At 40.0% G+C, this 19315-nt stretch overlaps 1 protein-coding gene across 3 annotated transcripts in view; it reads right to left on the bottom strand.

The window, feature by feature from the left end:
- The window catches only part of LOC120734550 (endonuclease V-like), a 90482-nt gene that overhangs the window by 9398 nt on the left and 61769 nt on the right, over positions 1–19315 (bottom strand). For 2 of the 3 annotated variants that reach the window (XR_005696032.1, XM_040033395.1), the window contains one exon: positions 6330–6630. The gene's annotated coding sequence lies outside the window, so the exon portion shown is untranslated. Of the gene's footprint in view, positions 1–6329; positions 6631–19315 lie in introns of those variants that run through there. The other variant, XR_005696031.1, reaches the window with a different exon arrangement.

Below are 19315 nucleotides of genomic sequence, written 5' to 3'. Positions count from 1 at the left end.
CTGTATATGATTTCTGTCTTGGCCTCTTTTATCTCCATCCAGCTGAAAAGCACCACAAGGTGCAGGTATACAGTAGCTGCTCCAGGAGGGAGACACAGACAGTTAATATTTAATGGCTGTAGACTTCCAGCTCTTGAAGAGCTGGGGACCACATGAAACACTGTTTGATGGTTAAACCGAGTAGTGAGAAATCAGCTGGGTGAAACCTTCGGGATAAAAGCGACTGGAAGCAATTCATCTCTTCTTTCTGCTGGAAGTCGTTCATCTGAAGGAATTAAATATTGTGTTGGATCACAAACATTGTTGTTTCCCATTTCTGTGATTCTGCACAAAGTATCAGTGACAGTGTGATGCTTACACAGACACCAGCATATCAAGGAATACCTCTCAGTGAAACAAAGAAAAACAAGGGAGTCTTATTCATCTACACATGATAAAAGGTCTGGATGTTAAGCCTTGTACTACACAGAGGTGACTGTGTGAGACTCGGATTTCAGTCGCTGATGATCAGATGTATAAAATGTCTGTTGATACACTTGTGCTGGTGTTCAAATTGGCCAATAGTGGCTAGATTAAAGCAGGAGGCTTGAGGCAAAGAGGTGCACACCAACCAAATGTTTCGTCACCAACATGAACATGAAATGAAAAACTAGAAAATCTCACCCACTGGTGGCACCCGGCAGCCTTTAACAGACGAGCACTGATTGACCTACAAGTGATTCATTTGTGAAGAGCAGCCTGATCAACAAGAATAACCAGATTACATATATTAGACTGAATTTTAGCAAAATCCTTTATAAACCAGTCACCTAATGTAATTTCACCAGAAATTTCCAAAATATGTTTACATCTTCATTTGGTGCCTTTCAAATTACGTCCATGTGCACAATTTTTCCCGTGCTATCCCAATACTTTGTTATCACAATATTTCCAAAATTGCCAGTGTGTGAATCCATGATTTGTTTCATTGAGAGAGAATTATTTAGAAATCTTTCTAATGATTTCACAAACAAGGCTATTTCTATGAAAAATGAAACACATGACAGAGGCATTTATTAAAAGCTCGTTACAAAAACAAAAGGTAGAAACAAAGACAAGTTTCAGTCCTTCTGGCAGTTTTAAAGTTTAAATAAAGACACAAACAGTCAGACATGGCCTCCATCTTGACAACAAAAGGCCATTCTGCATCTGCGGCACTGTTATGTAAGACTTTTTGAAGGATGTTACCTCTCTCTGTTGATTTGTTGTTATAACTAGCTGCATGTACAGTGTTTTATTAGAGATTGTTCTAGGAAATGCTAAAAAAAACCCATTTAGTCATTGAAATAAATATCTGTGAAAAAGAAAATGTCATTAAATACAACATACCTTCTGTATTTCACATTCTGGTGGATTTTATTTTCTTCACAGCTGTAAAGAAATTCGTCAGCCTGCTGCAGACTTCACCGCAGACACTCACTTTCTATCTCTGATGACTCCACACAAAGGAGAGCTGAACTTTTCTCTTTCAGAAAACCACAGCCTTCACCTCCATCTCATTTTTGTTTGGCTTTGCTGCAGTTCTGCTGAAATGCTGCAGCAAAGCCTGCACTCATTTATCCTGGTCGTGCCTTCAACAGTTTGACTCTTTAGCACTTCCTTTTATTCTTGTTCCAGGCTTTTAAAGACAGTTTCTCCTTTTGCTGTGTAGGCTTGAAAAAGAGAGGAACTCCTCTCTCCACTGATGATTACGGTCCATTGCTTTATCGTCTGTATTTTCTCCTGACCTCAGTGGTTGAAAAATTAAACCAGTGTGGAGGTGCTAAAACCTCCAGTTCTTCTAATGGCCACTTGAGGCTGGGTGCAAAAAAAGAGGGTCAAATCCCGTAGATTCCCATGTTAAACACACAGTAATGCATCATGTTCTGTAAAATCCTGGTTGTAGTGTGTCTGTCCTGATGACTATGTATTTCTAAAAAAAAAATGCTTTTAATGAAAAATACCTAAACATCAAAGTATGTTTAATAATGTAGGTGTGTTTTAGCAAAAATGCAGGTGACCTCTTAAATCTTCACTCATGATGGCCAAGATGGTCAGTCAAAGAAAAATTATTGGTTAACAGAATATATCAGAGAAACAGATTTACTTGCTAATGCTAGGCATATAATTTGGACACATAAGGCTTCAGGAAGGGTTGATTTAGTTTGACTGAGAAGTGTGCCAACACATTTTAGTGTTCATTGTCTGCTCCTCTGCTCCTCTCTGCTGTGTTTGAGCTGCTTTTCAGAACATTTTCAATTTAATTATATAAATAATAATATGGCTGTCTGTGTAGTACATCCAGTTTTGTGCTTTTTGTGAAAAGCTTGTACTTTATTAGTCTGTTTAGCACTGAATAGCAGGTATGTATGTCAGGTATGTACAGTGGCTTGCAAAAGTATTTGGCCCCCTTGAACTTTTCCACATTTTGTCACATTACAGCCACAAACATGAATCAATTTTATTGGAATTCCAGGTGAAAGACCAACACAAAGTGGTGTACACGTGAGAAGTGGAACGGACATCATACATGATTCCAAACATTTTTTACAAATAAATAACTGAAAAGTGGGGTGTGCGTAATTATTCAGCCCCCTGAGTCAATACTTTGTAGAACCACCTTTTGCTGCAATTCCAGCTGCCAGTCTTTTAGGGTATGTCTCTACCAGCTTTGCACATCTAGAGACTGAAATCTTTGCCCATTCTTCTTTGCAAAACAGCTCCAGCTCAGTCAGATCAGATGGACAGCGTTTGTGAACAGCAGTTTTCAGATCTTGCCACAGATTCTGGATTGGATTTAGATCTGGACTTTGACTGGGTCATTCAAACACATGGATATGTTTTGTTTTAAACCATTCCATTGTTGCCCTGGCTTTATGTTTAGGGTCGTTGTCCTGCTGGAAGGTGAACCTCCGCCCCCAGTCTCAAGTCTTTTGCAGACTCCAAGAGGTTTTCTTCCAAGATTGCCCTGTATTTGGCTCCATCCATCTTCCCATCAACTCTGACCAGCTTCCCTGTCCCTGCTGAAGAGAAGCACCCCCAGAGCATGATGCTGCCACCACCATATCTGACAGTGGGGATGGTGTGTTCAGAGTGATGTGCAGTGTTAGTTTTCCGCCACACATAGCGTTTTGCATTTTGGCCAAAAAGTTCCATTTTGGTCTCATCTGACCAGAGCAGCTTCTTCCACATGTTTGCTGTGTCCCCCACATGGCTTGTGGCAAACTGCAAACAGGACTTCTTATGGTTTTCTGTTACCAATAGCTTTCTTCTTGCCACTCTTCCATAAAGGCCAACTTTGTGCAGTGCACGACTAATAGTTGTCCTATGGACAGATTCCCCCACCTGAGCTGCAGATCTCTGCAGCTCGTCCAGAGTCACCATGGGCCTCTTGGCTGCATTTCTGATCAGCGCTCTCCTTGTTCGGCCTGTGAGTTCAGGTGGACGGCCTTGTCTTTGTAGGTTTACAGTTGTGCCATACTCCTTCCATTTCTGAATGATCGCTTGAACAGTGCTCCGTGGGATGTTTAAGGCTTGGGAAATCTTTTTGTAGCCTAAGCCTGCTTTAAATTTCTCAATAACTTTATCCCTGACCTGTCTGGTGTCTAAATCCAATCGAGAATCTGTGGCAAGATCTGAAAACTGCTGTTCACAAACACTGTCCATCTAATCTGACTGAGCTGGAGCTGTTTTGCAAAGAAGAATGGGCAAAGATTTCAGTCTGTAGATGTGCAAAGCTGGTAGAGACCCTAAAAGACTGGCAGCTGTAATTGCAGCTGCGAGGTGGTTCTACAAAGTATTGACTCAGGGGGCTGAATAATTACGCACACCCCACTTTGCAGTTATTTATTTGTAAAAAATGTTTGGAATCATGTATGATTTTCCTTCCACTTCTCACGTGTACACCACTTTGTGTTGGTCTTTCACCTGGAATTCCAATAAAACTGATTCATGTTTGTGGCTGTAATGTGACAAAATGTGGAAAAGTTCAAGGGGGCCGAATACTTTTGCAAGCCACTGCATATATGTACATTGTAACCATAGAACCATATGAATAAAGTCTATTTTTTCTTTGACATTTGATAAAATGTTGCTTCAAAAAATGCCATACAATTTTATTTATGTAGCACTAAATGAAAACAACAGTTGCATCAAGGTGCTTTATGTTGTAAGGTAAATGTCCTACAATAAGAAAACCAGAGAACACCCCAACGATCAGACATCCCCTTGGCAACAGTGGAAAGGAAAAACTCCCTTTCAACAGGAAGCTCCCAGCAGACTAGGCCGATTGTGGCGTAACATTCTACTTTAAAATACCCTAGGAACCAAAAATACAGATTCCTCCCAGCATTACTCGAATCCAGAGTAATGCCATTCAGAGTAAGAATCTAGCTAGATACCACATTTCTAAGATTTTTAGGGCCAAGTTCAATAACTTTAGTTTAATCTTAATTTAAAAGCAGGAAATTAAAGGTCACCCAAGTGCTTTATGTCTTTAAGGCTTCCTGCATGAAGGCAAGCAAAATCTGTAGTTAAAAAGCAGTGTGTGACATCATGTTGGTGACGTACGGGATATCAAATAATGGTTAAGACTGAACTTAAAAACTAAGTGGAGTCAGAAACTCATATGCAGCAAGATATGTAACTCTGGAGAAGAGGCCAATATGAGAACTATACAAAGATTAAAATAAAAACAAGCCAAAAAGGTCATAGTTTATGTTCAGTCAAACAACTTGTTTCTTTAAAAACAACAGGGAAAATGGAGAAGACAGAAATGCTGCAGAGAGAACAATAGCAGAGCTGTCAGAACAGGACTGCAGGATCACTGTCCTCTGTCAGAGTCCTCGGGCGCTAAATAACGAAAAAGCAAAGATGCCCGCCTGCTCAGTGCCTCTGAAACACAGCGACCGAGAGGGGAGACGGAGGAGAAGATGGAGTGATTGCAGATGGGAAAACTGTGAAGCAAACAAAGAACTGCAGAAGAAACTGTCAGATTCTCTCTCTGAGTGTCAGCTCCTCCCTGACCAGTGAAGCTGAATGATCCAGTAACAACAGTTTACTGAAGACAAAATCCAAAAGAAGAAAACATCCAGCAGCATTTATACCGCTAAAGCCTTACCTTCACACAATTTATGGAAGACTGTAGTCACACATTAAAATATGACCAGGTGAGAGGCACAAGTAGGAATTTATGTGTGAAAGGTAATGCTCAGGTGCCTCAAACCATCATTTTTGTAAAGTTCAGGCTGAACTTTGGTTGAAATTTCTATAGATGTTTAACAGAATATTAATCTACTTCCTAAGGACACATCTACCTGATGGGTTTAATTGCTGGTTGAGCAGCTGAGCTATCAACTAGATCCCCTGTACCCAAGCATTTAGTTAGGGTGTGCTGGGAACTTCTGTCAGACACTGTCCAATTGCTTCCTCCAGCACAGCTTCAGTTGTATTCATTAGGGACTTTGAGTTGAATAATAAGTCATATAAAGGGTTGGTTAGCCTGTGAGACACCAGAGGCTCCGGAGGCAGAGTGTTTTAGGCATGTCCTAGTACAACGTGGCCCTAGAGCAGACCCAGGACTTGCTGGAGAGATTGTGTCTCTCAGTTGGTTTGGGAAAGCCCCGGTTAATTTGGAAGAGATGGCTGAAACTCGAACCTGGATAAGCAGCAGGTTGGATGTTTACATGTACAGAAACCTCTTAGTAGCAAAACACCTTTCAGACCTCCTAGTTTCTCTGTTTTAAAAAGTTCACGACCAGAATGCAATTTCAATGTATTTGTTTTATAGATGGGGCTTTCGAATTCCCTGAGATCCCTGATCTCATCAGCAATCACTGCAGCAATTTTTAAGCAATATCAATGAGAGCAAACATTGTTAGTTTGCAATCAGTCATCAAGGATATGATATCGCAGTCTGTTCACTGTGTACCTACAGTATAGTATTTGTCCAGTGTTATAAGATACATACTTCACTCTGTCCAGTCTGCGGTTTTCATCAGCTGATCCTCCGACCCCTCCTGCTGATCAATACTGCCCCATCTGACCACTTCTATTCCTGGCCACATCCCTGCAGAGTCAGCCCCCTTCCCCCCCCTGCCCTTTTCCGCTTGCCTCGCTGGGACCAGGCTGGCACAGCGGTGCAGGTTGCCAAGTCCAACTCATTTAAAGAGAGACACTCAGCGACAACACGTACAGGATATGGCCAAAGTGATGTTTGTGTGCGGTTACCACATGCAGCCGTTGTAGCTCACCACATAATTCAACATGAATATTATACACATATTAACAGCTGACAAGCACTCTGCGGCAGATCAAGGACATTTATGATTTATTTACAAGGTTCCCAGAGTAAAAAACTGAGTGACCCAAAAATGTAATGAGAACAGTGCATAAAAAGAGCCACGCTGACCCATATCCAATTAAAATGTGGGGCAAGTACATAAAAAGATACAGTTAATCTGACAGTGTCTTTTTGGCAGAGAGTAAAACAGCTTTGCTTTTAAAAATTACCACACACACACACACACACACACACACACTGATGGACTTCTAAGGTGTCTTCTGTACTTGCTGGCTTTTATCTCTGACATCCTTCTCTGCATCATTTGCAACCTGGCACAAGAGAAAGAAAGACAAAGAGCAAACCATTTAACCAATGACACGTAATACAAACTCTATTTCACTGAGTCAACAGTATTAAAGACCAAAAAAAGAACAATCTTAAAAACCGTTTAAGTCAGCGTAACTGATGGTCACATTAAAATGAAAGTCATTTAGCATTCAGTGTCACCTCAGACTGCTAAAAAAAACACTTGAGCTTTTGCCTATTAAGCATTTCAGAATCACTCCTAGAAGTTTAGCTGAAAATTAACCTCAAACTTAAAAGCACTCATACTAAGTGGGATGTGAGAGGTATTCATTATGCTGGAAGACTGCATAACATTGCTCTTTTGCGCTGCAGAGGAGTAGAGATTTTGGTCACATGTTGGTTTCTCCTACAGCTCCGGCTTTATAAATATTAGTAGTAAAATGTGACATGCAGAAAATATTAGCACTTTATTATGTGTAGATTTTATATATATATATCGGCATTAATCGATTTATCAACCTAACATTGACGGTTGAGATTCACCTTTTTGAACATATTACAGTGGCTGGTGTTAGTTTGTGGTTCTCGCATCTGCAATTCACTTTCATAATTTTTTTCACGAGTCAGTGATTTGGATGTGTGACTGAATACTTTTGGCAATGTAGTGAATGTTATTTAATTATTCATAATGAAAGGTTCTTCTTTGGCACCAAGTGTGGAGAACAAAAACAAAGAAACGAGCTAACATCATTGAAACAAACTGTAAACAGTATCAGCCCTGAAATTCTTAATTGGTGCATCCCTGGACTGTAAGCTAGTAGATGATGATAATATGATGATATTAACATATGCAAACAGAAGCGCTCTGGTGTCTTCAGAAAATGTCAACTGTTGAGTAAATGTATCACATGATTGTTTTTAATTAAGTTGTAGAGTGCTCATACTGAGACGCCCAGCTGTGTGAACAGTTTGATTTATGAATCATCCACAACGGTCATCACTTTTTTAAAAGCTTCTCTATTTTACCTTTATTAGACGGGCACGTAAACAGGAAGACAGGAAACATGGAGATGGATGATTGTTTTTAATTTCTAGAGTGAATCTGCTCCTCAATAATATTTTGCCACCATTGTCTTACAATAAACTTATAATTGCAGATACATTTGGAGTGATTTGGGTTTTCTTTTTTCTTTTTTTTTTTTACATTTAGTCAAGATTTGGACTGAAGGTGGACCAACAAAGACAAAAACATCTGAAACTGAAGTAAAAGTGAATGTTATTGAAAAGCTGATAAACTAAAGTCCAACAAACAATGGAAAGAAAAGTGAAAAACACAAACTGGTAAACTGGTATCAGAACCAGAATCAGCTTTACTGACCAAATCTGTGTACACATGTCACAGTCTGGCTGCAAAGCTGACTGTGTGGAGTGAGGAGGCAGACCCATGAGCAACACGCAAAGAGACAAAACAAAACTTGAGCTTGACAAAAACGAGCCATTTATGAAGGCTGACAAAAAAACGTACAAAACAAAAGGCAAAGATGAAACTAAACAATAACCTAAACTGGGTGAACTAAGATTAAAACATGAAAAAACCTTTAATGTTGGACAGACTAAATGCACACATGAGGTGAGCAGGAGAAGTGGAAACACATGAATGAACATAACAACATCACAGGGGGAGAGTAAAATTAAACACATTGAACATAGGAACACAAGACCTCTCCAAAATAAAACAGGAAACATGATGAGACGCAGACATGACAACAAGAACTTGACAACACAAGACACGCAGACATGAAACACATGAAGGGCAAGGGAGACTTAACACAAGGGTTGAAGACAAAAGGCGAATCTAATAACCAAAGAACTATAACGGCAACCTAGTCCTGGTAGAAATGAACTCAGAAAACCTTAGAAAAGAACTTAAACATCAAAATAAACTAAAACTCAAAATGCTGGGTCAACAGACCCAGGTTTGTGACAACACGTACAAGGAACTGGACTCTATTTCCAGAATCAGAATCAGACAGACTTTATTTATCCCCAAGGGGCAATTAAGAGATGAGGTAGAAGAGACTCATGGGAGGGAAAACAGATGATCTGACAAAGTGAAAGTCAAGTCTACACACACACACACACACACACACATTATGTTAAAAGCTAAAATAAATGATTGTGGAGCAAACAGAGAGGAACAAAATTAGGAAGTAAAACCAAAACAAGTGAGAAAACCCTTAAAGCAGGGGTCTCGAACTCCAGGCCTCGAGGGCCGGTGTCCTGCAGGTTTTAGATCTCACCCTGGGTCAACACACCTGGATCAAATGATTAGTTCATTACCAGGTCTCTGAAGAACTGCAAGACATGTTGAGGAGGTAATTTAGCCATTTGAATCAGCTGAATCACAGACACATCTAAAAACTGCAGGACACCGGCCCTCGAGGCCTGGAGTTGGGGACCCCTGCCTTAAAGTAAAACAGGAAGCAACCACAAGAAGACAAACGCTCTCATGAAAGGCATCAGTAAACCTTATGACAGAGAGAGTAATACAGAAGGCATGGGAAGAAAATAACAGAACAACTTCAAACTAAACCCGTATAGAAACCATACTAACCATAACTTAGCTATGTCACAACGAGAATTTTCAACCAAAGTAATGTTCCTCTGATCAATACGGACCCCATTCACTTCCCGGGAAAGTATCCTGATGGTGGAGAAGTGATTTTACTTAAAGGGCAGTTTTCCGCCAGGGGGATTCATCATGTATTACTGCTCACATTATAGCATCCTACCACAGCTCTGTGCTGCAGCAGCAAAAACTGGAACCTAACAACGAGGCCCATTAGCAGCCTGTGTCATTATTTTTCCCCCTCACTGCAGGGGCCTAGCTTGCAACTCGAGTCCAGTTAGTTTGGGCCCTATAGCAACACTACACAAAGCAATTTGCTCCCAATGGCCACCCAGGATATTTCCAGTGCATTACAGAGTCAATCAGCATCAGCAAGTTAACTGGAAGGAGAGCAACACAGAGACAAAAGCGAGAGCCAGATGGAGAAGGAGATGGAGAACTGTCATCGCGTTACAGGTGACTACCGTGCTGGTCAAGGTGCTGAATGGGTAATAAAAGGGCTTCGTAATGGAGTGGTAATGGCAATCTGGTCATTACACGAGGCTGAACCAGGGTCTCAGTTGGAGGAAAGAAGATGAGCCCACGCTGTGTCTGCATCAGTGAGTGACGGCCCCCACTGGAAGTGGTGTTAATATACTACCGGATATATTAGCTATTAGACATGGACACATTATGTCATGGCTGGTAATTATGTAGAGGTATTATTAGTTCTGTTGGTGGTCATATTGCTTCCTGGAAAATTACCTCTGTAGGTGGAGCTCTGTTAAATTAACATAGCACCCTTGAGTCTGTCCTGGGAGAATAGCACAACATCAAATAGAAGAGATTCTTTTTCTCTCTTATTTTAAATTGTAGCTTTATAGACAAAAATATTCCAGTTCACTGAAAACTGGTCTGTCACAGCTGAGCCATTTTTAGCCTGCTTTAGTAATCAAATGTTTTACAACTTAACCTGTTTAGAGGATATCCATCTACTTATGCCTACTGATTATGGACTAGGGTGGCTTAGATCATTTTTACTGTATATGAATGTTAATTGTGATGTGGTCACACATTAAACACATCGACATTAAACTGCTCCATCCTCACTCCCTCTGAGCTGCTAAGTGGACAGGGTTACCACCTTTTCTAGCAGAAGCCTTTAATTTACTTTATTACTGGCACATTTTTCCATGCAATCCTACTTTCAGTGGCAGGATTAAATGATATTTCCAGTGTAGTGCAACTTGTCCATAATTTCTGTCAGTAACAAAGATAGTGTACCTATCAAGAGATACCACACGGAAGGCAGATGGGTAACAAATACAAGCTGCCAGATATTAGACATACCCATTTCTGTATTATGAGTTTTAGGTACCCGTGGATCCCTCTGGGGTAGTTTTGTGTGTAATGAGCGGCAGGTGAGCTTCTCTAATTGGCTGACTGAATAACTGTGTTAATGAATATATTCATATTTTTCCATCTTGTGACCATTACAAAGCCCTGTAGACGAGCAAAACTAGGTAACAGTTTCAAGCCAAAACTCCAAAATTGTACAGTCCATTTTTTTATGTTTCAAATTATAAGTATATAGATTATTATTCAAAAAAAAAAAAAGCACAACCCCAATTTTTTTCAGCCAGTAAAATCATTTCTGCTAGTACCTTTCATATTATCATATAGCAAATCCCTCCATTTACAATGTTTTATTCTGGACGAGTCAATAAAAGCTGACTTTTGTGTTGCATTTTCAAGGTGCCTGACATATAATCGATTACTCTTACTCCTTTTATACACAGCAGCATATTCAGGACTCACTCCCCCCCCCAAACACAGACACACAGTTGCAGGTCCATACAAGGACTTAAACATCATGATCATATAATTTGGGGGAAATTAATAAGATTTTGGTATGAATAAAAAAATCAGTCTCTCTGTGCCATCAGTCATCTTTATTTCCTCACTAATGCCTTGCTTCTTGCTTCCTGAGAATTTTTCATATGCTATAGTTTGGTTTTCCTAAATGATAATAAGCATCAGTGAACAAGACTGAACTGAGCCAGCTGTCAAAGCCGACAGGCAAACATTGGTCCATTGGAACCCAGGTTCACTGAATTGGAGACACGACTCCACCTGGTTACAGCAGGATGATTGTGTTAGTTTAAAAGAATAAACAGTTTTATTTGTTGTTATCTATCATGTGCCTGGTCTCACTCACAGCTTCTGTCAGATTTTTTAATCAGATTTGGTGCTCAGCTCAGATAAAATAATCATTGTGGGTGATTTTAACATCCACGTAGATACTGAAAATGACGGCCTCTGCATGGCATTTAATTTAATAATTATTAGATTCAATTAGTTTATCTTAAAATGTAAAAGAACCCACCCACTACTTTAATCACACTCTAGATCTTCTGACATACTGTTACACTGAACATTTAACAATATTCCCCCAAAACACTCTTTTGTCTGATCATTTCCAAAAAAACACATCACTGTCTTTCTGAAAGTGCTGCAACTCAGTTTAAGGATATAATTCTGCCACTAATATATTCTTCAATGCAATGTCCCAAAACAGTGCAGAGCAGCTACCTAAACTCTACTTTTACATCTTCGCTGCATACGACTCTGGATACTGTGGCTCCTCTGAAAAACAAAGCCTCATATCAGAATACTTGACTTCCTGGCATAACTCAACTGCGCTGTGATTTGGCGCTGTGTACATAAAATTGAACTGAATAGCACCAAATTACAACAACAGTCATCTCACGGCACTTTATATTGTAGGGTAAAGATCTACAATAATTATGAGCAAGCACCTGGTGACAGTGGGAAGGAGAAACTTCCTCCTAACAGGACAGAAACTGCAGCAGACTAGAGTCAGGGAGACGCAGCCGTATGACACGACTGGTTTGGCTTGAGGAAATTGCGTCAATGATATTTTAAAGAGGTTAACACAAATAGTTATGAGAATATAAAATTGCTTGTTCTATAATTATTTTACATCTTTACACCACAGCTAACCTTAAGTGCTCTGGAGACGACGGGTTTGGTGCATTATGGCCACTGTGCTTGAACACCTTTCGAGCAGCTGTGAAACAGTATCTGGTAGAAAGTCATCCAATTTAACAGTAGTGATTACCTATGCTGACAGGCCACTGTTAGTCTGTGACGTACTGGTGTGTGGTGAATGGAAGGAGAGGACCCAAATGCAGGACTGCTGAAAAAGTGCCCGACTTTATTGACTAAACTGAGAGGCTAAACATAAATGACTGAATGACGGGAAACACGAGAGGAGTTGACGATAACAAGACAAGGAACTGAGAGAAACTGAGTGCTTAAATAACTTGATAATGAAGAGGACTGGAAACAACTGAATCTAATCAATGGGACAGAGGAAGTAAAATTAAACATAATGCACACTGACAAGAGACTAACACAATAAAACAGGAAGCAGATATGGGGTCACTAAACAATGGCAAAAGGTCCAAAACTGAAAACACTGGGTGACCGACCCAGGAAGCCTGACACAGACAAATATAACTTCAGCTTCCTAACCTAAACACTGACAGCTCAGTAAAGTTTGTTTTCAATATTGTAGAAAACAGCACAAGATTTGAGACAAAGATTTGATGGGCTTTGACAAAGAGTTTAATTGCTTTCAAAAGCTTATTAATAAGTAATGAGATGGATTACTGTTTGCAGTTTCCATTTGCACTTTCAGGACAGCGTGACTGATCTGTATCACAGGAAAAGGCGTCATTTTCTGCTTTCTTATTGTTATTTTTTCTGTCTGTTTTTCAAACTGTTTATAGCATCTCCATTAAACTCCACAACCCCAAAATCTGTATGAATGATTAACAACATTAAAAAAAAATCCAAGCTGATTTTTTTTTTTTTAAAAAAAAATGAACAGCTTGATAACATCTGCAACTCCATCTTAACTTAGTTTAATTTCCCTTCATAAATCAGAAGATTAATTTGAATTCACCTGGATTTTTCACATGCCTCAAAGCACTGGCTCTGTCTCTCACAGTTTGAGGAACAACATGTTTTGTCTTGCTTTTCACATGTGGCTTTTACCTATAAAAATGTAAAAATAAAAACAGACAATGTCAGACTGACATAGAATAGTTGAAAAGAGCAAGGTGACCTATTCCCATTTCGTCTTGTATTTCTCTACTGTCCCATCAGGCCTTTCCTATTATAGACACTAATTAAAGTAAAAAGATCCTCGCTGTTGAGTGTGGCCTCAATCTTTTTTTAAACACATGCTTGCAGCAACACATTTTGACATTGCATGTGTTGTCTATTAAAAGGTGATTGTTAATTAAAGACACTTAATGAGTGTTGGAACTGACAAAGTAGAACTTTGATGGCTGATGGCTCAGATAATTAGTGTTGGAGAGCATTACTCTAATAGGCTGTTATGGATCTTTTCTAAATAGATGTAAGACATGATAACACATGAGAGGATACTGTAGCGATGCACCACTAATTATGAGTAGGGGCCACTTTAATTGTTTTAAATACACCCAGACTTGATGCATTTACAAACAGAAAACATGAAGGTAGTACTTTTATTTTACTCCTGTGCTGTCTCCATGCAGGTGTCTGGCTGTGTTCAGGTTCAGCCAATAGCCTTGGGTTTCTTTGCTTAAGTCCTCCTTGCTGTGCTGTCAGACACCCCATGAGCTGTGTCAAGCAATATTGTACCATTTTTCAAAAGGGAAACCCTGAGGTTCTTTGAAGGATGAAGGAAGAGGAAATCTACTGAGTCCCAAATCATTGATATTGTAGCTACAGGTAACTTTTGAAATAATATAGAAACTCTGAGTAAACAAAGCTGCTAGGCCTGATTTTTCAGGAAGAGTTGAAATCAATCACAAGTGCCAATGACAAGCAGGAAAAAGTTCTTTCAAATACTGGTTTGACTCAATTTAATGATCAAACATGGTCACTGTTATTCTAATAATGCAGTGTCATTTTAAGTGGGATCCCACAGGGATCTGGATTGGGACCACTTTTGTTCAACCTAACAAATAAATATATACAAAAAAACCCAATTTCTTTTTTTAAAATGAGACTTTCAGGCGCTCGACATTTGCTGTTACCAGTTACCAGAATCATTGTCAGTCGACACTCTGAGCATTGTTTAAACAAAAAACTAAATGTTATTATATTCAGAGATAACAAGGTTCAGATAACAAGTCAGTATAATAATCAACCCATCTACAATGTATTTATATCTCATAACCCTTGGCTACACAAAGTTATATATTGCAGGCAGTGGTGGGACTTTATTTTGATGGGCACACCATGCAGCCAATCACATGCAAAGGCAGACTGGGATGATTATGTGAAAGAAGGAAGATGTTCCAAGACAGCAAGTGTAGTTGTATAGGCCAGGTACACAGAGAGACGGGGGAGCTGGATTTAAATACAAGCATGTCAGAAAAAAGCGACAAAAGGAGCACAAATGTTAAATGAGCAGCAGCCGGCTGCATTTTAATGATAGTGGAGACTGCAAAGCGGAGGAAAGCATTTATAAAATTAGGAGCTGGATAGAGTAATACCTGTTTCTATTTTCAGCCATTTTCCATTGTGGAGGACAAAAACGTTCATACTAATGTAGGCCTTAAATCTCATGTGTGTTTTTCCTCTTACTATTAAGTCCATTTTATGAAAACAAAACTAAATTTTAAAAATTCCTTCCTTGAAAAAGATTAAAGTTACAGCTCAGCATTGAATATTATTTCCTATAAACTAAATAAAAGTGTCTTTGAATGGCAGAGATGCAGAAATGTGTGCATGTAGCTCACCACAAACAAGCGCAAGCAGAAATTTTGGACTTTTAACTGTACTTTCACAAGTTTTACAGCTTTTCGTTCTGATAAAAACCTCAGTTATGGCCATTCATACTACACAAAGTAATTAAGCAATAAACAATTAACCTGTTGAACCCCAATGTCCCCACTATCGGGGGCGAGAGGGAGAACATCTGGTTTAACGTGATGTAGCGCCTGATCTGTTATTTAAATATAGACATGTGTGGTATCCATAGAGACGTCAGGATCTCAGCTGAAAGCTCACAAAACCATTTCAACAACCACCAAACAGCTAAAGAAGCAAACGATTAAAGACAGATTCCTCAAAAAGATGTAAACACAAAGCACGGACCCACCCGTTCACCTGACGGCACAGACATGCCCTCAGGTGCTGAAAGCAGTTTCTAAAACCACAGGTTTCGTCTAGCTCTGACCAAAATTCACTGAACCTGCCAAAAAAGGACCTCTGGCAAGAAAGCCTAATTTCTGCTATTCAGTACCCTAAGAAATTTCAACGTTCACAAATCATGCCAAATTACAAAAGGCATGTCTCTAATAAAACCTCCATAACTTCTGCTTTACAGTTTAAAACAAAACAACAACAAAAAAACTGGACTGAACTACAGAACCATGTGAAATGAGTTTGACACCTCTGCTTCAAGCAAATCAGGTTAAAAGATTTTATGAAAATTCTTCAAAAAAAAAAAAAAAACAGCTGATCTGAAACTTGCACAAGACCATGTGTCAGTTTGTAACATCCTTTTTGACTGTTTATGGCTTTTAGGATTTAAAGTATAGTATACATTGTTGCTGATGTTGACGTTCTCTTCAATTAAAACCAACCTATTTATTCATTTTGTTCTCTTTTTCAATATTTTTTTAATATACTTGGAGTAAAAACTCCTAGTTGATTCAATATCAAAGGGCAGTGTTAAACCTGTACAGGAGTGTTTCAGCTGAACTTTAGAGCTATCTTTCACTAAGTGGTTTTTTGATCTTACAGAAGGAAGGAAAGAGATAAAAAGGTTGACCTTTGACATTAGCAGCCAGGTGCCATCTCTGCTAACCTGTCTGACCCGTGTGTTTAGTGATCCGCCTGAGTCAGATCTGGTTTCACTGCCCAACCACAGTCTAATTGTATGTCAGACACACAAGAGTGGACAGAGAATGAGAGCAGATCAGAGGAAATGAGACAGGATCTCTTAGTGCGTGCCAGTGAAAACTAATGGCAACGGAGCCAAAATGTCTCTGTTGCCATTAGAAAACCCTGCTGCACAAGTCTGTGGCTGGTTTTCTTTCATTTTTTTTTTTTTTCATCATTGTTTTTATTGCAGATTTTCCTTTAACAACACAGTGTCTCGACATTAGACACAGAACAAAAAAACAGTACAAACACAAAACGTACACAACAGCTCTTAAATAAGGCATAATACAAGATACAAAATACAAAATATAACATACAAGAGGTGGTGAGTCAGTCTTACAGCGCCCGGGTGATGATCACGTGCGTAGTAGTCCTTTGAATAAGATAGCGGAAAGGTCCGGTCCAATATAGTCCAAAAAGGGGTGCCACATCCCGTAGAACTGACCCACACTGTGGTGTATAACGTGTGTGAGGTATTCCAGAGGAATCAGTTTGAAAATTATTTTGCGCCAGCCACAGACAGTGGGAGTCCTATCGTTGATCCATTGTAAGAGGATATTTTTCCTGGCTGCAAATGTTAGAGTGTTATACAATCTTTTGTTGGCCGCCGCTTTTAGGCGGTCACTTGGAAGACCTAGAATCAGGGATAAAGGGTCCATCTCTATATCAACGTGGAAGATTTTCCCCAGTTCACCTGTAATGTCAGCCCAGTATTCTTGAAGCTTGTAACAGGACCAAAAACAGTGAGTTAAAGTCCCTACATCAGTTTTGCACTTAAGACACACAGGGGAAAGAGAGCGGTTGAAGAGGTGTCTGCGGTGAGGGGATAGGTGCAATCTGTGTAAAATCTTAAGTTGGATTGCTCTTGTCCGAGTACAAATTGAAATCCTTTTTGCGAGAGACCAAACGGTATCCCACTTATCTTCATCTATGGTTACCGACAGTTCCCTCTCCCACACACCTCTAATCCCCTGCGCATCAGTGTTAGTCAAAGCATTAAGCACATGATAAAATGAACTCAGAGACACCTTCAGCTGTTGCCTAAACAAAATTTTCTCAACATCAGATACTTCAGGGTGCTCAGCAAGGGTTGTACTGTGAGTGATATAGTGTCGTATTTGCAAAAAACGAAAGAAATCCTGTCTAGGCAAGCCGTAACTGTTGGTAAGTTGTTCAAACGACATGAGTTCATCACCCGAGAAAAGGTCACCAAGAGACTTAATATTCTTATCAGACCATCGTTGAAAGCCGGGGTCTGAGGAACCCGGAGGGAAAGCAGGGTTATTCATTATAGGGGTAAAGGTTGATGTTATTCTCGATCTTCCCTCAAGACGGCGGACAATTCGCCACGCTTTTAGGGTGTTGATTGTTACAGGATTTGTACAAAGGGCCTTAATTCCGTTAAAATCATTACAAAATAATAGATCGCTCAGTTTGCATTGTGACAGAGCTGTCTCAATATCCGACCAGATTGAGGTTTTACCCCTAACCCAGTCGCTCACAAATCTTAAATGGGCAGAAAGCTGATACAACCTAATATTAGGTAGATCCAAGCCGCCCCTGGAGCTTGGCAGATGCAACACTGCCATCTTGAGCCTGGGTCTGCGCTTGTTCCAGATGAAAGAGGTAAGCCAACCATTTATGTCCTTCAGTACTCTCTTAGAGAACAAGACGGGGATCATTTGGATAGGATACAATAGCCTGGGCAGCACATTCATTTTGATCAGGGCAATGCGTCCTAGCCAGGAGACAGGAAGTGACGCCCACCGCTCTAGGTCCTGTTTGAGTTTGCCAAATAAGGGTGTGAAGTTGGCTTTGTACAATTGGTCGAGAGACGGGGTAATAAAGATCCCCAAATACACAAATCCATTAGGAGACCATTTAAAAGGAAAAGAAGGAACAGTAGCCGGCATTGTGAAAAGAGTACCAAGAGGCATGGCCTCTGACTTAGCCAAATTGATTCTATAGCCAGAGAAACGGCTAAACCTGTCAATCACCTCAATGAGACTGGGTACGAATGTTACAGGGTTAGTCAAAAGAATCAAGATGTCGTCCGCGTATAAGGTTATTTTATGACACAGCTGTCCAATCTCTAAACTACGTATTGTGGGCGTCGCCCTTATGGCCTCAGCAAGAGGCTCTATGACCAGAGCGAATAGAAGGGGCGATAAGGGGCAGCCCTGCATAACTCCCCTATGAGTGTTGAAGTAATCAGACCTAAGTCCATTAGTCAGGACTGCTGCCTGTGGATTATTGTAGATAACTTTGACCCATTTTATAAAATTCTCCCCTAAGCCGAATTTGCCTAGAGTATACAACAAATAAGACCACTCAATTCTGTCAAATGCTTTCTCCGCATCGAGAGAAAGCACCAGGTCGTCAATAGATTTTTGCTTGAAAGCTACAATAGCGTTCAGTAAGCGTCTAACATTGGTGGCTGAGTTTCGACCCTTTATAAAGCCTGTCTGGTCCTCCCTTATCAGCACAGGTAAAAAAATTTCTAAGCAGGAGGCCAGAATTTTAGAAAGCAGTTTCCTATCCACATTTAAGAGGGCTATAGGTCTGTAGGATCCGCACAAATCAGGACACTTCCCTTTCTTTAGAATTAGGGAAATGTTGGCTTCCTTCAGTGTCTGCGGGAATTCACCCGTAATGAAGGAGTGGTTGAACATATCAAGAAGCGGTTCCACAATAATATCTCGAAACTGTTTATAAAATTCACAACAGAAGCCGTCAGGCCCTGGCGACTTTCCACTTCGTAGTGATTTAATAGCCTTAATCACTTCGGTCTTGGTTATAGGGCTGTTAAGGGCAGTCTTCTGTTCCTCTGACAAATTTGGTAAGTCGAATTGGGTAAAGAAATTATGCATCAGCTGCTCCCCCTCCGGGACTTGTTGAGAAGAGTACAAGGCTTTGTAGAACTTCTTAACACAGTCGTTTATCAGTTTGTTTTCATATATCTTGTGGCCACCTTCATCAGATATCGCTGCAATGGTATTAGATTCTGCGCGCTTCTTAACATAGTACGCCAGACATTTACCGGCCTTATCTCCATGCTCGTAGAACCTCTGTCTGGTGTATTTAAGTTTCTTCTCTGCATCTCTGGTAAGAAGGCAATTCAGCGCTGA

This window comes from Simochromis diagramma, unplaced genomic scaffold (assembly GCF_900408965.1).
Source record: "Simochromis diagramma unplaced genomic scaffold, fSimDia1.1 OVJJ01000571.1, whole genome shotgun sequence".
Lineage (NCBI taxonomy): Eukaryota > Metazoa > Chordata > Actinopteri > Cichliformes > Cichlidae > Simochromis > Simochromis diagramma.
Note: the sequence above shows the minus strand (reverse complement) of the source record. Positions and strands in the feature narration are given on the sequence as shown.